This window comes from Mus caroli, chromosome 10, assembly GCF_900094665.2.
Source record: "Mus caroli chromosome 10, CAROLI_EIJ_v1.1, whole genome shotgun sequence".
Classification (NCBI taxonomy): Eukaryota; Metazoa; Chordata; class Mammalia; order Rodentia; family Muridae; genus Mus; species Mus caroli.
Genome location: NC_034579.1, coordinates 15,110,414 through 15,126,742, shown reverse-complemented (window position 1 = coordinate 15,126,742; position 16,329 = coordinate 15,110,414).

The following is a 16,329-nucleotide window of genomic DNA, read 5'->3' as shown; positions in this document are numbered from 1 at the left end:
CAGTCAGTGGACCTTGGTATAAGTTTGTACAGTATATGCCACGTTCCATGCATCGTTAAGACAGTTCGTGTAACATTCTTCAAAAATTTAAATGAGGCATTATAAAATTTGAAGTTCAGTTTTCTTCCTGTTACTGATGAAACCTAGTGTGGGCAATTCTGGAACATCCAGGAATCTGATCTGACCAAAGAGGAAGTTACCAAATATGACTGCACAGTGTCAGATTGCTTTTCCTGTGCAAATCACCTGAGGTGAAGAGGTTGGGAATACCCTTATTAAAAATTCCTGTACCAAACTCAACTTTAAAAGATGTGTTCAATTTTTAAAAGACAACTGGTGGGAAAATACAACAGTCGTAGGTGGGGAACCACCCAAAGTTTTGTGTAGACTCATGGGATCCGTGTAGTAGCAGGCACTAATTTCAGGAGCTCTGCTTCAAGTGGCATTTCCTTTTGATCCACAGTAGGCATCTTTCTGTTTCAGATTGTCTGTGCACAATCCCCAGGGAGGCAAGCATCAGCACCCACACGGAAGATAAGTACAAATACGTTTGGCACCCCATCTGCTTCTGAAAATGAGTTTATATGGAGATGCACAATACAGGCTGAACTCGTACCCTTCTGTGTGTAGACAGACCAAAACTGTGGCATGCTTAGTGATGGGATAAAACATGCAATTTCTATTTCACATGGAATGTGTTACATATCATAACATTAAAATAACATAATGTAAAAGCTTAAGCATCCCTGAAACTCACTTGCTAACCAGGAGACCCCCCACCTTTACCATCCCTACATCTAGCCAAGCCACTTTTACTCAGAGAGCTTAGAGACCCTGACATAAACACTTGAGTATAGTGATTGAGAAAATGGGTGCTCGATCCAGCCTATGTTGCCACTTTAGGAGAAGACAGCTTTGGGCATGTCACTTAGCTTCCCTGTCTCTGCCTCATCTGTTCATCAGGGATTGCATTCCTGTCTGCTTTGTGAAGTGATTGTGAGAGTTAGGTGGGTACCACATGTGAAACAGTGTTATCACCATCACCAAGTACTTGGTGAATTCTGTCAACTCACAATTGTCCTTATGACATCCATACTAATCTTGCCTTTGCATCTTGCCAATCTATTCCCAAGGGTCTTCTTACTCACTCTGAAATGACATCTTCAATAGGATGCTTCCCAGATCTTATTTATAGCCACAGAGTATTTGGCTCCCAGTTCCTAAGGCACTTTCCTTGAAATTGTATATTCGTTTACAACTATGGTCTGTTGATGCACAAATCATCACACAGGTAACACTATGAGTTGGCTGGTTCTGAAGTCCACTCCTGTTCAAATGGATTGATGTCCTCTGATATTGTTTGAGGCATTAATGCTAACATTATAATGCCTACACTATAATTCATCTCTTTCTTATCTCATAAAAGTTGTGTGCTTATTAACTGCATTCTTTGTTTTCCTAACAATAACCCTGGGTAGGTACTTTCTAGTCTCACTTTGCACACGAGGAAACCGAGGCATTAAAAAAATAAGAAGTTTTAGACATTACTGTACTGGGGCAGTCAAAGCTGTCACAGAGGCAAATCAGGCTCCAAAAGTGTCATTCGTTCATCTTAGCCATCTGTCTGCCACCTGGCACTGTTGATGGCAATGTTACAGCATGGACTATCTGTCTTCTCTGAAAAAAAACTCTTCACCCTTTGATATCAAGCCCCTGAACGTGCTACACTGGGGGTGAAGGAACTCATGAGCTGATATGATTTCCACATTTTTTATTTTCTACTATTTTTCAGCGATAAAGATCCAAACCTCCCATATCAGGTAAAAATGTTAGCACTGAGTTACACACAGCCCCAGTTCACACGCCAGGCCAGGTGACAGTTAACACTGAACTACACATACAGCCTGTTTTTTTTTTTTTCCTCATACTTAACTAACTAAAACAAAAAGGGAAATAAAACTCTGTGACACCTTCAGTTACAGTGTCCATGAAGGAAGTTTTACAGGTGTATCACCATATGTGTTGATGTACACTTAGTCTGCTGGAGCCTGATTGTGACTGCAGCAGCATTGAAGTGATAAAACGGAGACTGTAAGCCCCACCAGTCTGAGAACACTTACTATCTCACCAACCTGGCTGTAGACTCCTGCTCATGTGTGCATCAGGAACCAGCAGCATCAGTTGGGTGTCAAAAGAGCTTCTAAGTGAGCCAAAGTCCCAAGTCTTAGTTCAAAATCTGAACTAGAATCTATGCTTTAACAGGCTGCCCATCTGCATGCTAAAGCTTGCATCTGTAGAGAAATCCATCTCAAGGACGCCTGGAGCTTTGGACAACTTAATCTTTAGGTTAAATGGATCCAATAACATCTTCCTTTAGAGCCCACTTGAAAGAATAGAGGTCTTAGTTCTATTAAACTTGACAATGTCAGCTACATAATTGTATTAAATAGATTCCAGCTGAGTGGTAGCTAGCTCCCACAACTGTGAACTGTGCTCAGATGAGCCGCACATGGCATTCTTAATTAGAGACTCATTTTGGTTCCATGAAAGCTAGAGAAGGTAGCTTGGAAGCTTAGAAGCATTCTTGGAGTGATTGATCAACAATTAACAGGCAGTGCTAACAGAAAGCTGCTAAGGAATGGATAAGGAACTATCCCCTTACTTATTCTCTATCCCCCTAATTTCCCCTACTTGAACCAATTGCAGGTTCAACCCCACCCGGGGCTTGGAAATAATTGTGTCCTTAGTCACCTTTCAGGTGACTCAGCATCAGGTCATTACCTCTTAAAGAACTACTGTCACCACCTGCCCTATATTCAGAAACTGGGTGACCACCTTATACCTCACATATTCATTCAATGAATGCTCAATTGAGTGTATCCTATGTACCAATCAGAGAGCTTCTTTTTTAAAACATCCCAGCAAGGACCCAGAGAGATACAGGGTTCTTAGAAATAAGCCTTCTCTTTGTACTTAAATGAGTCAGTTCTTTTACCCAAGTACCTACCTTGCTACCACCTTGTCTGAGAGAAAATCCAGACATGTTCTTTCAGAAAGAAGGTCATTGGACACCCAAGTTAGACACAACTTTTTTTCCAACTCTGGAACTCTGGGTGCCCATGTAGTCACACTCCCAGATTCTAGGCCTCCCCCTCTGTGGAACCATCAATATGACGCTGACCTTCAAATGCCTGGTCCACTTTCCCAATGTTAGCTCCCTGCCCCAGCTTCTCTGTGAAAAGGTATCTCTTCCTACTTTCTTGTGACAAAGCCCCACTCTTTCCTCAGCAATAAGAAGGCTTGTGTGGGCGGCACTAATGGAAACTAGGAAAGGAATTCTGTCTTCGTGCATTCGCCGCCATGTAGGAGTATCTTTGTTTTTTGAAACATGCTGAGATGTACAGAGAATGCTCTTCTCTTGGAAAATCCATTTTCTTTGATCCATGAACTTCACGTGCTTCTTCCCTTGGGGAATAAATCTGGACTATCTTTTTTGCCCATATGTCACTTAGATTGGACAGGTTATCTGGTAAAAGCTAAATGAAAGTGTCACAAGTTTTTTTATTAAATATAGATGTCTAAGCATGAAGGCAAATAATAGACAGGGTACCTCTGAGAGTTTGTGTGGCATTTTCAGATGATGTAGAAATATACATCTTGACCCTTGAAAGCAAGTGTATATGAAAATATAAATTTTCCAAGGCTTTTCCATGCTGATGTTCAAACCAGAAGCTGTGTAGCCCTTGACAAAGGTGTCCTTTTATTGACAGAAAGAATGCGTGCACTCATGTATGACATGATAAGACTTCTGCAGCAGATAAAGAAGTGTCCTCTGACATAGTCAAATAGCACACCATGTATTTTACAATTGATTTTATTCTTTTGGTTTCTAAGAGTAAATGCATATTTAAATGATGCACATGTGTAGGTTTGTACCATGTCACAGCATAGAGGTCAGAGACAAATTGTGGAGTTGGTTTCCCTTCCACTTTTCCATGGATTCCTAGGCCTGAAATCAAGCTCTCAAGTTTTTGCGCTGAACACTTTTATCCATGGGGTTACCTTGCTGACCATTGCTTTTAATTTCTTCTAGATATGCTAATTTAAGTACTGGTTAGTAGCATAAACTTCAGAGACAACTGACTCTCCCTCATCAGGTTAGATGTGTGACCTAGTCTGTCAGTTATTTTAACTGTAAAGTGGAACTGTTACATCTACTTCAGAAGAGTCAAACATGGAGCTCGGTAACTGAGCACACTCTATGCAGGAAGCACATGCGATGCACGGACATGGTGCACAGAGCTGAGATGACGATCCAGACTTGCTGGATGATTAACAATGTCTCCCACACGGGCACTTCTCCTTGGGTGCTGATAATCAACAAGGAACTTTTGGGATCTTTACCAAAGTTGTGGAGGACATCCTTGAGTGTGGCACGAGGAGGAAAGAATTTCTGCTTCAATGACAAAATCAATTATGAGTCATAGTCATGGAAATTTGACAAGACTGAAAGACTGATTTATCTTACTAGATTAGTCACACATATTCCGGGATATAGCAAGAAGTGTACATTTGTCATACATTGCATAGCTGACTGTATGTTACATGTTATATACTAAGACACTGTCTATTATTTTGATTTAAACTTTATCAGGACTCCTTAAGGAAGTGTCTTCTGGGGGTGTTCAACTGCTGTCACAAACACTATGAGCAAAAGCAACTTGGAGAGGAACAGGTTTATTTTGCTTACAGTTCTGTAACATCATACATGACTGAGGAAATCAGGACAGGAACTCAAGGCAGGAAGCTGGAAGCAAGGAGTGAAGCAGAGACTGGGATGGAGTGGTGCTTACTGGCTTGCTTTCCATGGCTTCTTCAGTCTGCAGTTTTATACAACCTAGGGCCAGGAGCCCAGGGATGGCCCCACCCACCATGGCCTGGGCCCTTCCACATCAATCATTCATCAAGAAAATACCCTGTAGACTTGCCTATATGCCAGTCTGATGGAGACATTTTCTCTGTTGAAGTTCTTCTTCTCTGAAAACTTTACCTTGGGTCAGCTGAAAAAACAAAACAAAACAAAACAATACAAAAACAAAAAACAAAAACAAACAAAAATACTAAACAGGACAGGTAGGTACTATCATTATCCTCTTTATTTTACCTTCCTTATATAGGAAGTTAAAATACAACAGAGACACAACAATAGCTAAATACAAAGACATAGCTTAGTCTTCAATAAACAGATTCAAACCATAAATATGTATAGTCCCCCCTAATTTAATTTTAGATTTGTATACTCCCTCCAAAACAAACTAACTGATTTTGTTGATGGAAGAGGAACTAAGTAGATCCTAAAGTTCATGTAAAAAAAAATAAATAAACAATAGCCAGACATTTTTAGATTGAAAACTAAACAAATGTCTGGAGAGATGAGTCAGAAGTTAAAGGGTTTGATGTTCAAGCACACGGACCACAGCTGAGATCTCAGAATCCATGTAGAGGCTGAGTGGGTGGGGTAGGCTGCCCGCAATTCCACCCTACATGCCAGAGACCAGGGGTCCCAGAAGCAAGTTGGTCTGGCCGACTATTGAGATCAGTGAGCTCTGATTTCATCCGAAAGGCCCTGTGTCAATGAATAAGGTGAATAAAATGTAAGGAAGACTCTCAACCCCAACCTCAGGCTCCCAAACACATGCACATATGTGCACATGCACCTACATATATGCAAGCATGAATATACACAGCACTTATGCAAGAAAAACTGAAAGTAATCTTCTGTTGGATGTTATGACATACCATACCATTCTGATTATAAAAACAACTTATTTGAATAGAAACAGATAAAACGCTAGTAGAACAGACCAGAAAATCCATCAGTGGCTTAAAATGCACAGAAAAATTTAGTGCACAATAAATTCATCTGGATATTGACACAGTTATCAATAAATGTTATTGGAACCAACTGGTAGCCACTGGATAAATAAAGTTATATTTCTACCTCATAGACAAAAAGACAATAAGGGCCAAATGTTTACATGTGAAAAGTCAGCCATAAAATGTTATAGGATGAAACTTTTTGAATATGCTACAAACCCAGAAGCCACAGGACATTTGTTTAAAGCTCTTCTTGGAAAGTCATCCCATATGCAAAGGTGAAAGACTACATTTACATAGTCTATAAATATGCTTGTATATTTGCAGTTTATAACTCAGAATGAGAACTAATTTTCCTATACAGAATGATCCATACACTCTAACAAAAAGAGACCATTGCTCAAGAAAGAATACATAAAGACTTGTAGTTAGAGAAAAAGAAGCTTTAAAAAAGTTTGTTTGTTTGTTTGTTTGTTTAAAGGCCCATTAAACACAAAAGCATAGTCATCCTTCAGCTGAAGATCTCCTCTGTTGTAGAAGCAGCTCTCAGACACTACCGGCCCAGAAGAGGCAGTCACAGTGAACAGTAAGTGAGCATCAACTACCAGTCTCCTCATCTCCACATGCAAATAATAATGTATAATAATGGGTCTTACAGAGAAATTCATGTGTGTGCCGTCACCACCCAACTGAAGATCTGACTCCCAGAAGATAAGACTGGAAGTTAAATGATACCCGGATTTGTAATGGAATAGAGTAGCCATTTGAAAGGCAATAGGCTAGATTTCACATTCTGATATACACAACGAACAAAACTAGGTAAGCTATGAACAGAAGCTCCTAGAAGTCAGTGACCTACCTTACAGGACCTTGCGCTGAAGGATGATGGTTAGTAATGGCACTAACTTTGTCTGAGCACAAGCCTGGCGCTGAGAGACACTAGGCACTATAATTGTGCTGATGCAAAAGTCACATTGTGGGTAAAATAGTAAAGGTCAATGAGTGTCTTAACTTTGTGACCGTAGGGCACTTGTTTCCTTGAGTGGTTTGTTTTGAGGACTAGGGAAGTCGTGTAGGGTAGAGGACCTGGCTTCAAGATACTGGTCCATTATACCTTGATAATGAACAATTTAGTTATTTTTATTACATTTATTTAATTATTTATTTAAGTGTGTGTGTGTCCACATGTGAACACTCACACCATGGAAAGCATGTGGTGATGAGAGGACCACTTGATGAAATCAAATCTCTCCTTCTATGTTGGGTTTCAAGGATAGACCTAAGGTTGTCACCCTTGGTGGTGGGTACTTGCACTTGCCTAGCTGTCTTTCTTGTCCTGATGAGCAGGTTAGTAACACTTCCCCCTTTACCTCCTGTCAGAGACATCTGGGACAAGGATAGGTAAGGTTTCTTTATTTCCCCTTAGGGTCACTTGAACTAGTTTCCAGCTGAGAAACATAGTATCGAATAGCATAAAAATTTGTTCCGCTCCTTGGAAAGCATTTTGTACTTATGGCAAAACCTTTTCCAATCTGAAGGAAAGAGCACTAAGCATACTGGAGCATTGTCATCCTAGAAAAGTTTGTAACAACATCATAGTTCTATTTACAGAAGGAAATGAATGCAGCGTTCTTATCTAATTAAAACAGCTTGGGGAAAGAAAGTGTGCAAGGGGTAATTACAGGACCTAACTTGGCATTTGGCCCAGGAAAGCCGGGCTAATGTTTCTTCTATGGGGGGAAAACTGCCAGGAAACCTCAAATTATAATAGTTGCTGTAGAGCTGTAGAAAACTTTCACCTGAATCCCATGTAGTAGACTCCAATGAATTTTGTGGCCCTTGGCATATGTCCTAGAAAAGCAACCATTCATTCGTCTGTAAATATCACTGTTAAGTGCGATGAAGATTCTGAGAACTTTACACCATCAATGCTAAGCCCTTGCTCTACTTCCCTCCGTCTAGTGTTTAGTTAAATCAGTTCAGTTCTTACCAAGAATTTCGCTGTATAAGGCAATGGAAGCAAAGTCTGTTTAGAGGAGTAGCTGTTGCTAGAGCTAGGGCACTCGTCTACTCACGTTAAGCATGGACTTGAGATGACCTTGGTTTCACCTCCAAGGAAGTCAAGGATGCTCGCGTAGGTCATAGTTTGATGATCTCCATCCCGGTCTCAAATCTCACATTTGTTCACATTGGAATGTGGGACAGACATCAAGAACATCTACTGAATATCAAGGCCAATTCATGATCCGGGTCAGCCAGAGGCGGATCATGAAAACTTAAAGAATTTAGATATCTCTCCTCAGAAATCCACTTCACAGATGAAATGTAACAAGTTGAAAGGTATTTTTTTTTTAAAAAAGAATTGATTGTTGCTGTTGATATGGTGTGAGGAGTGCTTCTAGAATATATCAAGAAGGTCACTTTTCTCCTCCAAGTATATATTATTTTACTCTAGAAATAAACAAAGCATTGCTGTATTCCTGAAAGAGCTAAGCAACTAAAAGGGCATTCCTTAGGTTTATTTCCAACAGGAGAGTCTCACCCCATCTCATCACATCAGCTTCCTGTAAGGCATAGGCAAATATGGCAACTGCCCAATGTTCTTCTAAGTTTCTAACAAAAAAAAAAAAAAACTCCAAAATTAAGCCCTAATTCTTAAGACTTTATGAGATCAGAAAGGAAAATAACCCTTTTAGTACTGTAAGCAAAGTATTAATAGTTTCCATATAATTTACTAGTGAATAAAAATTGGAAAACATCTTCAAACCTCTAAACATTTCCATGGGGAAAACATCCAGCTTGTGTTCATTCTCCACTTGTAATAAAATTAACTTACAAGGTTTCGGCTCCACTGCTCCTGGGCCCGTGGCAGGGGTGGTGTTATGGTGTCTAACAGAATGAACCTGCTCACCTCATCATAGCTTAGAAAAAGAGAAAAGATCCCTCTTGAAGAGTGTGTTCCTAGTGATGCTAGCTCCTCTCATTAGGCCTTGCATCTGAAAACGCCTACCCTGCTGCCACCCACTAGCAGCACTGCATGCTGGGGACTGTGCCATCAGCCCTTGAGTCTCAGCCAACAGCTATCTAAAGCATCTAGGACACCCGGGAAGCAGGAACAAATATGTTCAACACATTTTTACATAGGCTTGGTAAACCTCTGCCTTACTGATATTTGTTGATTCAGTCAAAAAGGGGGGTAGATGACTGGCCAAGGCCATTGCAGGAACACGCAGTCCTATTGCAACCTGGGCTCTTTACCTTTTTGATGATTGGAAGTACACACAGAGACACTTAATATCAGGTTTAGGGACATAACATTTAGAAGCAGTATACATTGTTTTCTGGTATTGTCTTTGTTCTCTAATTTATGTGAAACAATAAATCATTTTAAAGGATCAACCCAGGACTTAGGCATTGTAAACTTTGTTGAATGTTTATTCTCACAAGATACCATATGTGTTGAATTTCATAAGATGCTATTTTTTTCTAATCCTGGGCATGAAGCTTAGGGTAGAGCTAGCAAAGGCCTCCAACCAACATACATGCTCCTTAACAGTTTAGATGTAAGGTTTTAGAATTCTGTTAGACGAATGAGGAAGTTTTTGACCATACATACATAGCACAGTCTCTTTCTCTCTCCCCTTCCTCCCTCCTTTTAACAATTCCTAACATAATAACTTATTATAAATCTGTATTAGAAGATCCAAGTGTCAAGGACTGGGAAAGGAAAGAGTCGTTGCTACCAAGTCTTGATGCCTAGAATTCGAATGGTAGAAGGCAAGGAGAGAACCACTTCCTGAAAGTTGTGCTCTGACCTCCACTAGTACTAGTGGAGGGCTAGTACTATAGGTGTGACACTCACACATATATAACAACTATAATCAATCAATATAATTTTTAAAATTAAAAGTAAATCTCCCCCTTCATTCATTCATCTAACAAATTCTTATTTCTCGGGTACTGTTGCAAGATATTTAATCACGTTGTACTACTGAAAAACCCTGGTTTTAGTTGTGGTGTGATTCAGCCCTAGCTCACACCTTTAGTCCCAAACAGTGAAGGTAAAGTGAGTTTGTAGAAGGAGGTAGCCATGTTTGAAAGTGATGTCGAACTGAGTGGCAGACAACGGACGAATCAGAGAAAGATTTGACAGAATAGGATCTGCCCAACTCTCAGAAGAGAGAGGAAAGGGAAACTACTTAATAGAGCAGTGAAGGGGAGGGGGAAGGGGAGGGGGAAGGGGAGGGGGAAGGGGAGGGGGGAAGGGGAGGGGGGAAGGGGAGGGGGGAAGAGGCAGTTTTACCAGGACAGTTTTATAGACACAAGTAGAAGTGAGAACAAGATAGATACAGGTAAAGATAGAATCAGACAGAATAAGGAGGAACCAGAAGATTAGAACAAACTTCCAAGTATGTTCTATGTATGAGGCCAAGCAGAGTAATTCAGAGGCCTAGAGAGAAGCCAGACTGAATCAGTCAGCTTAGAGAGGAGTTTGAGCCAGAACAGCTGAGTTGACCAGCCAGCCAGATTTCAGACAGAAAAACAAAGTGTAAGATTATTCAGCAGTAAGTCTCAGTGGCTGAAAACATTCTGTGCCTGGATAAGACTGTATAGAGGCTAGGAGCTTCCAGGACTAAGCCTAGGCTAGCAGACAGAAGCAGTAAGCCTTGAAGATGATAATCACATCAGGCGAATAAACATTACTACTACGGAAGAACGGAATATACATCAGACACACTGCTGACTCAACAAACACACGAGTGAACACTGGCGAGCAGGCGTCCTGCACTCAGTTCTAATGCAGAAAGGCAGATAACCAACAACTCCCAGGAAAATAAGAATGCATTCGGGATTGTGATAAATACTGCAAAGAAAAAAAAATGAGAAAAATCAAGGAAGGAAGTGAGTTAGTTAAGGATATTTCACTGCAGAGACTTGAAAGCCAAGCCACCCAGAAAGCAGCCTACAGAGAAAAGACCTCTGTTCCATTGTTTATGGTGAAACAAGGACCAAGAGCCTTTTAAGTACTTACACAGAGGCGAATCTTAAGGAACGGATGAGGGTGTTTCCAGAAAGTACTAGCTGAGGAGGGGTGCAACCAAGTGGAGTGTGGCTGGGACTGTTCCATAGGATGGGGTGCCAGGGTGAATGAAGGGGAGAAGCCAAGCTGAGTACCAGTATTCACAGGTCTCTGCTTCCGACCTCAGATGCAATGTGATCAGCCACCTCCCGTTTCCCCTCTATGATATCCCCACCACAATCCTCATTCTGTGAGCCGGAAGTAAACCATTCCTTCTAGCCTTAGGTTGCTTTGTTAGGAAATTAGCCACATCAAGGAAAAGAGTAACAAATACAGCATACAGGCCATCCCACTTGACTCAGGATTAGACAGCACCAAATTCTCTTCCAGTGATAGAATAGGTACCAGTCACTGAGCACAGACATCTCAATGCCTGGTTGCTTGTAATGGATCTCAGAGAAATGCATAAGGAGATATGTACTGGCATAGTCAATCCTTCTGGCACAAGTGATAAAAAGAGGTCCAAAGAGTCAGATCATACAAAAGCCATGCATAAAACTGTTACAAACCAAGATCGGCTCAGAAGATCCATAAACCCGCAAAAGTCTAGGGATACACATGGATGGTAATCAGAATGAAGGAGGAAGAATGTAACATCATTACATATAATCTATTGTCAGAGAATAAAAGACAAACGTGTTTGTATTTAATACAGCTAGGTTCCCCTTCCATTGTTATAAAGTTATAGTGTGACTTCCACTCAAGGAGTCTCAGGATGGAAGTACAGCGTCTCCTTATCCAGCCCTCATGCAGCAAGCCAAAGTGCTTGGGATTTCCACCACTAAGTTGTAGGATATTCTGAGGTCCCTAGACATAATTTCTTTAAAAAATATAGCATGGTTACCTGTTGCTCTCGATTTGAAAAGAAATGAGCATAGATCAATTTCGTTGTCAGTTCTAGAAAACAAGTCCCCAAATGACCCAAAGCTTAAATCCTTTTTGATGAAGGTGAAGTATAAAGAAGACAGGAGGAGCAAGAAAGCGGGACTGTGGAGAACCCAACTGGCCCAAAGGTATTGAGGGACAAATGAGGTGTGTGCAAGGGTGTTGAGGAGCAGGTGGGGAGACCAAAGCCTCATTTACATATTTACAAATAAATAATTTCTCTCAGTTACTAGCCAGCTTACTGTTTAACACCAGTACAAGCACACCAGTGAGCTACTAAGAACCCATTGGCCAACCTTTCCCAGTTGTTCATGTTTAATAGCACTCTCCACAGAAACAGAAATGAAACTAAGAACTGAGTCTTTTTATTTGTGATACAAAATAAAATTACTCTGCCAAGTCACTCAGCCAAGTGTCGACAGTAAATTAAACTGGAATTCACAGAGTGGATTTTCTGAGTAGCTTGTGACTCCAGCAAGCCATTGCTTTCAGGCCACCTGGGACAAGAGGAGCTGTCCCTAGCAGGAAATGGCCTGCCTCTGTTCTGGTGAAGGATCTTGTTCCTAGGACTAGTGACTCAAAAAGCTACCTCAGGTGCCCGCCACTGGAGTGAGTCTTGGGTTTCTTTCTTCAATCCAGACAACTCCTGTAAGGAATTGAGGCCCCTGTGGACGAGGTAGCATTTCAGAAGACAGCAGCATCCATGTGATGATAATATCCATGATGTCACATCTCCAATTCTCATAGGAAGCTGCTCCTGGCTTCTCAGAACTAGCCCATGTAGTAGCTCTGAAAACGTACGCAGTATTCCTTATTCCTCTGTTGTATTTATTTTGGAGGCAGAGCCTTCTCTGTAGCCCTGGCTTTCTTGTTCTTACAATGGGACCTAGAGTAGTTTCAAGCTCTTGTCTCAGATCTGGGTGGCTAAGATTATAGGTGTGCAGGATTCAAAGCTGCCTTGTAATAACTAAACTACCAGACTTGTACCGGGCCATTCAAATGTATGTATTAGGGGATCTATCTTTTTGCTAGAGAGCAATGCTGGGAGAGGAAAGGGGCAATTGTGGGCACAAAGTGTCCAGTTTTACTTGGCTCTGTGTTTGCCATCTTCTGGAATTCCACAGCCTATCAGAAGCCATCACTGATTTCTGATTAAGAAAGGTCCTTAACGATGGACCATTTAGAGACTGCCGTATCCAGGGATCCATCCCATAATCAGCTTCTAAACGCTGACACCATTGCATACACTAGCAAGATTTTGCTGAAAGGACCCAAATATAGCTGTCTCTTGTGAGACGATGCCGGGGCCTAGCAAACACAGGAGTGGATGTTCACAGTCAGCTATTGGATGTATCACAGGGCTCCCAATGGAGAAGCTAGAGAAAGTACCCAAGGAGCTAAAGGCATCTGCAACCCTATTGTTGGAACAACATGATGTACTAACCAGAACCCTGGAGCTCTTGTCTCTAGCTGCATATGTATCGAAAGATGGCCTAGTCGGCCATCAATGGAAAGAGAGGCCCATTGGACTTGCAAACTTTATATGCCCCAATATAGGGGAATGCCAGGGCCAAAAGAATGGGAATGGGTGGGTAGGGAAGTGGGGGGCGCTATGGGGGACTTTTGGGATAGCATTGGAAATGTAATTGAGGAAAATATGTAATAAAAATATTAAAAATCAAAAAAAAAAAAGAAAGGTCCTTAACTACATTTGAGCTTCGACTACACGTCTGCTTCTCGTCCTATGTTGGCCTGTTTTCCGTTAATGGGGTTTCAGCTGTAAGTGTGTTTTATGGAGTGTTTGTTGTTGTCTGGCTGTTTGGCTGTCCGTACGTGACTGGGTCCCATGCAGTCCAGACAGCCTTGAAACTGTATAGCTTCCAATGGCCTTGAACTCTTGAACTCCCTGTGTCTACCTTCCAAGTCCCAGAGTGACAGCAGTGAACTGGGGACCCCCTCCCACTAAGAGATCCTTATCTCTTTCATGGCATGGATCATACAGGTTATAGGCATGATCCCAAAGGTTAGTTCCTAGAGACCAACACTCAGCTATAACACAAATTCTGACACAGTAAAAATGATACAGAACTCAGAAATTCTCAAAAATCATTCTGCACACCTAGAAATCCTCTCTCCTCTAATAAAGGGACTTTTTATTTTCTACTGACTCCACTGTTTTTTCCATACATGTCCTTACCTTTTTGCAGAGCCCAGAGCATCTTGACAAGGTCTATAGTAGAAACTGAAGTCTCTTTGAAACCTTTATGGCTCCTGTTAGTTTCAATGCATTCATCAAATCTCCCCAGACTTGAGATGTGCTTACTTTCCCCTAACGGAGGCACTCTTCCACTCTCCTCCTCCGTCTTTTCCTTCTCATTCACTGCACAGACACTTCTTACTGGCCTTGCCCATGTATTTAGGAAAGGGAAAGCTAAATGCACAGCCAAATCGTGCCCTAAAAGACATTGAAAACTAGGAAGTATGCTCTCTACTTACTTTTCTGGGCTAGGAAGACTTGGAGGAGGCTGGGTGAGGCTGGGGAAGGTTGGGAGGCACTGGTGAGCTGCACAATTAAGCTGTGGGAAATGTAAAAGCCAACAGATCATCTTCTGCATCTGCCTAGTCACAAATCTTGGCAGGCAAGATGGCAAAGCAGTTCTGTGGGGACAGTGAGAATGGCAGGTTTGAACTTGGTCTTCCTGGTTTGTTATTCTTCTTTATTGAATTCCCAGCTCAGCAAACCTAGAAGCCAAACAGGAGCCAGAATGGGCACATGGAAGCTGCTGGGTTCGTTGAGGAACTGTCTGAGATGACAGAGAGTCTGGTTCTGTTGTGGTCTGAAGATTAATATTCTCTGTGTGGTGTGTGCTTTTCTATCCTGCATCTTTTATCACCTCCGTGTGCCTGGGAGGTTTCCTGAGGGTGGAGCCTGCATCTATTGTGGCTAGTTGCTGTGTTTGTCAAAGGAATTCCTAGGCCCTCTCATGTGGGCTTTGGAGCAAGACTGTGTAGACTGTGGGCCTGCACTTAAGCTTTCTAAACTTCACATAAAACCTTATGTGAGCCTGTAATTAATACGTCAGGAATGTCATTTTAAATTGCTACACTGTTTAAGTGTCCGAAGCGGAAAACATCTGTAAAGAAGAAGGCAAATACTAGCAGGTTTTAAATAGAAACGGAGCAGGGAAGGATCTGTATAGGGGGAAGTGGGGCTGGGGTAATAGCCATTAGACCGTTCCTGGGGTAATAATAGCCGGTACTCTTGCTTCAAGCCTCTCATTACAAATAAAAAATGCTGTCCTCTAGCCCAGTCACTACTGGGGAAAGAAGCACATGTTTCTAGTTCAAACGGACTATATACAGTCTGGCAACGTGGCAAACACATCTGAAGTCCCAGTGGCACGGAGTATTTCTATCTGGTTTGCGCTATTTTCTAGGAATCTTGCCAGGGGACCCTAGAGATACACATACTCTCATACCCCCGCCCCCCCACACACACGCAGTAAATTAATTATACTAAACACTATTTAAAATAACATCAGGTCACTCCGCAGACCTCCCGTGGTCCCTCAAACAGATCCGGGCTCCTTTCCGGGAAGAGCCTCACACCCTGCACCCTAGCCCCAGCCCACCACCCAGAGAGCTCTGCTCAGCCCCTTGATGTATCAAATGTGGCTGACCCTTGAGGTCTTATCTCTAGTCTGCCTGGAGGTTTCTTTGTCACGGAGTTTCAATGTCACCTTCAGAGTGGCTCTTCCTGGCCACCCAATGAAGCCACCCCAGTTTCTAGTGTGTAACTCTGCAGAGAGTATCTCCCCCACCCCACCCCCATTACACACTCCACTTTCTCCAGAAAGGTAAAAGCATTTTCGCTTCTTTCTGCAGAGCTCAAGCCCTGTCTAAGTGAAGCGAAGTTTTCTCCTCTCTCAAGAAAGGCAAGTCGGGGATCAGGGCAATGTGGAAGGCTATCCTCCCTTGGCTTCTTGGGGCGAGCTAATTCTCAGGCCAGCCAAACAATACTTAAGAAAACAACTGTAGAAGGATCGGGGAAAGCCAGCAATAAACTTGAAGCAATTTCTAAACTTTAAAACGTTCCTTGGAACAGGGAAATAAAGGAGAAATGGAGGGTGTGTAGGAGTGGGGGTTGGGGAGGCGAATCTAATTCTCTCTGGAATTGACCTTGCCCTCTGTAACTCAAAAACTGCAGGACCATTGGGGTCTGATCTCACTGCACTGCATCCAACCTGAAGCTGACACATGGCTTGGAGAACCCTGCCGCCTTTTCTCTCAATTCCCTGCGGGACCCTGCGGAGGGCTCTTTCTGAAGTGCTCATCACGTGCACAGCCCAGACTTCAAAGCCAGCTTCAAGCCTGAGGTCCTGTGTGTCTGGGTGGTTTTTTTGGGTTTTCTTTCTAATTTCCCTTCCTTTTCACAGCTGATTTTCTTCAGAAAAGAAGCTATAAAAAAGAACCTATTGCATTTCCAG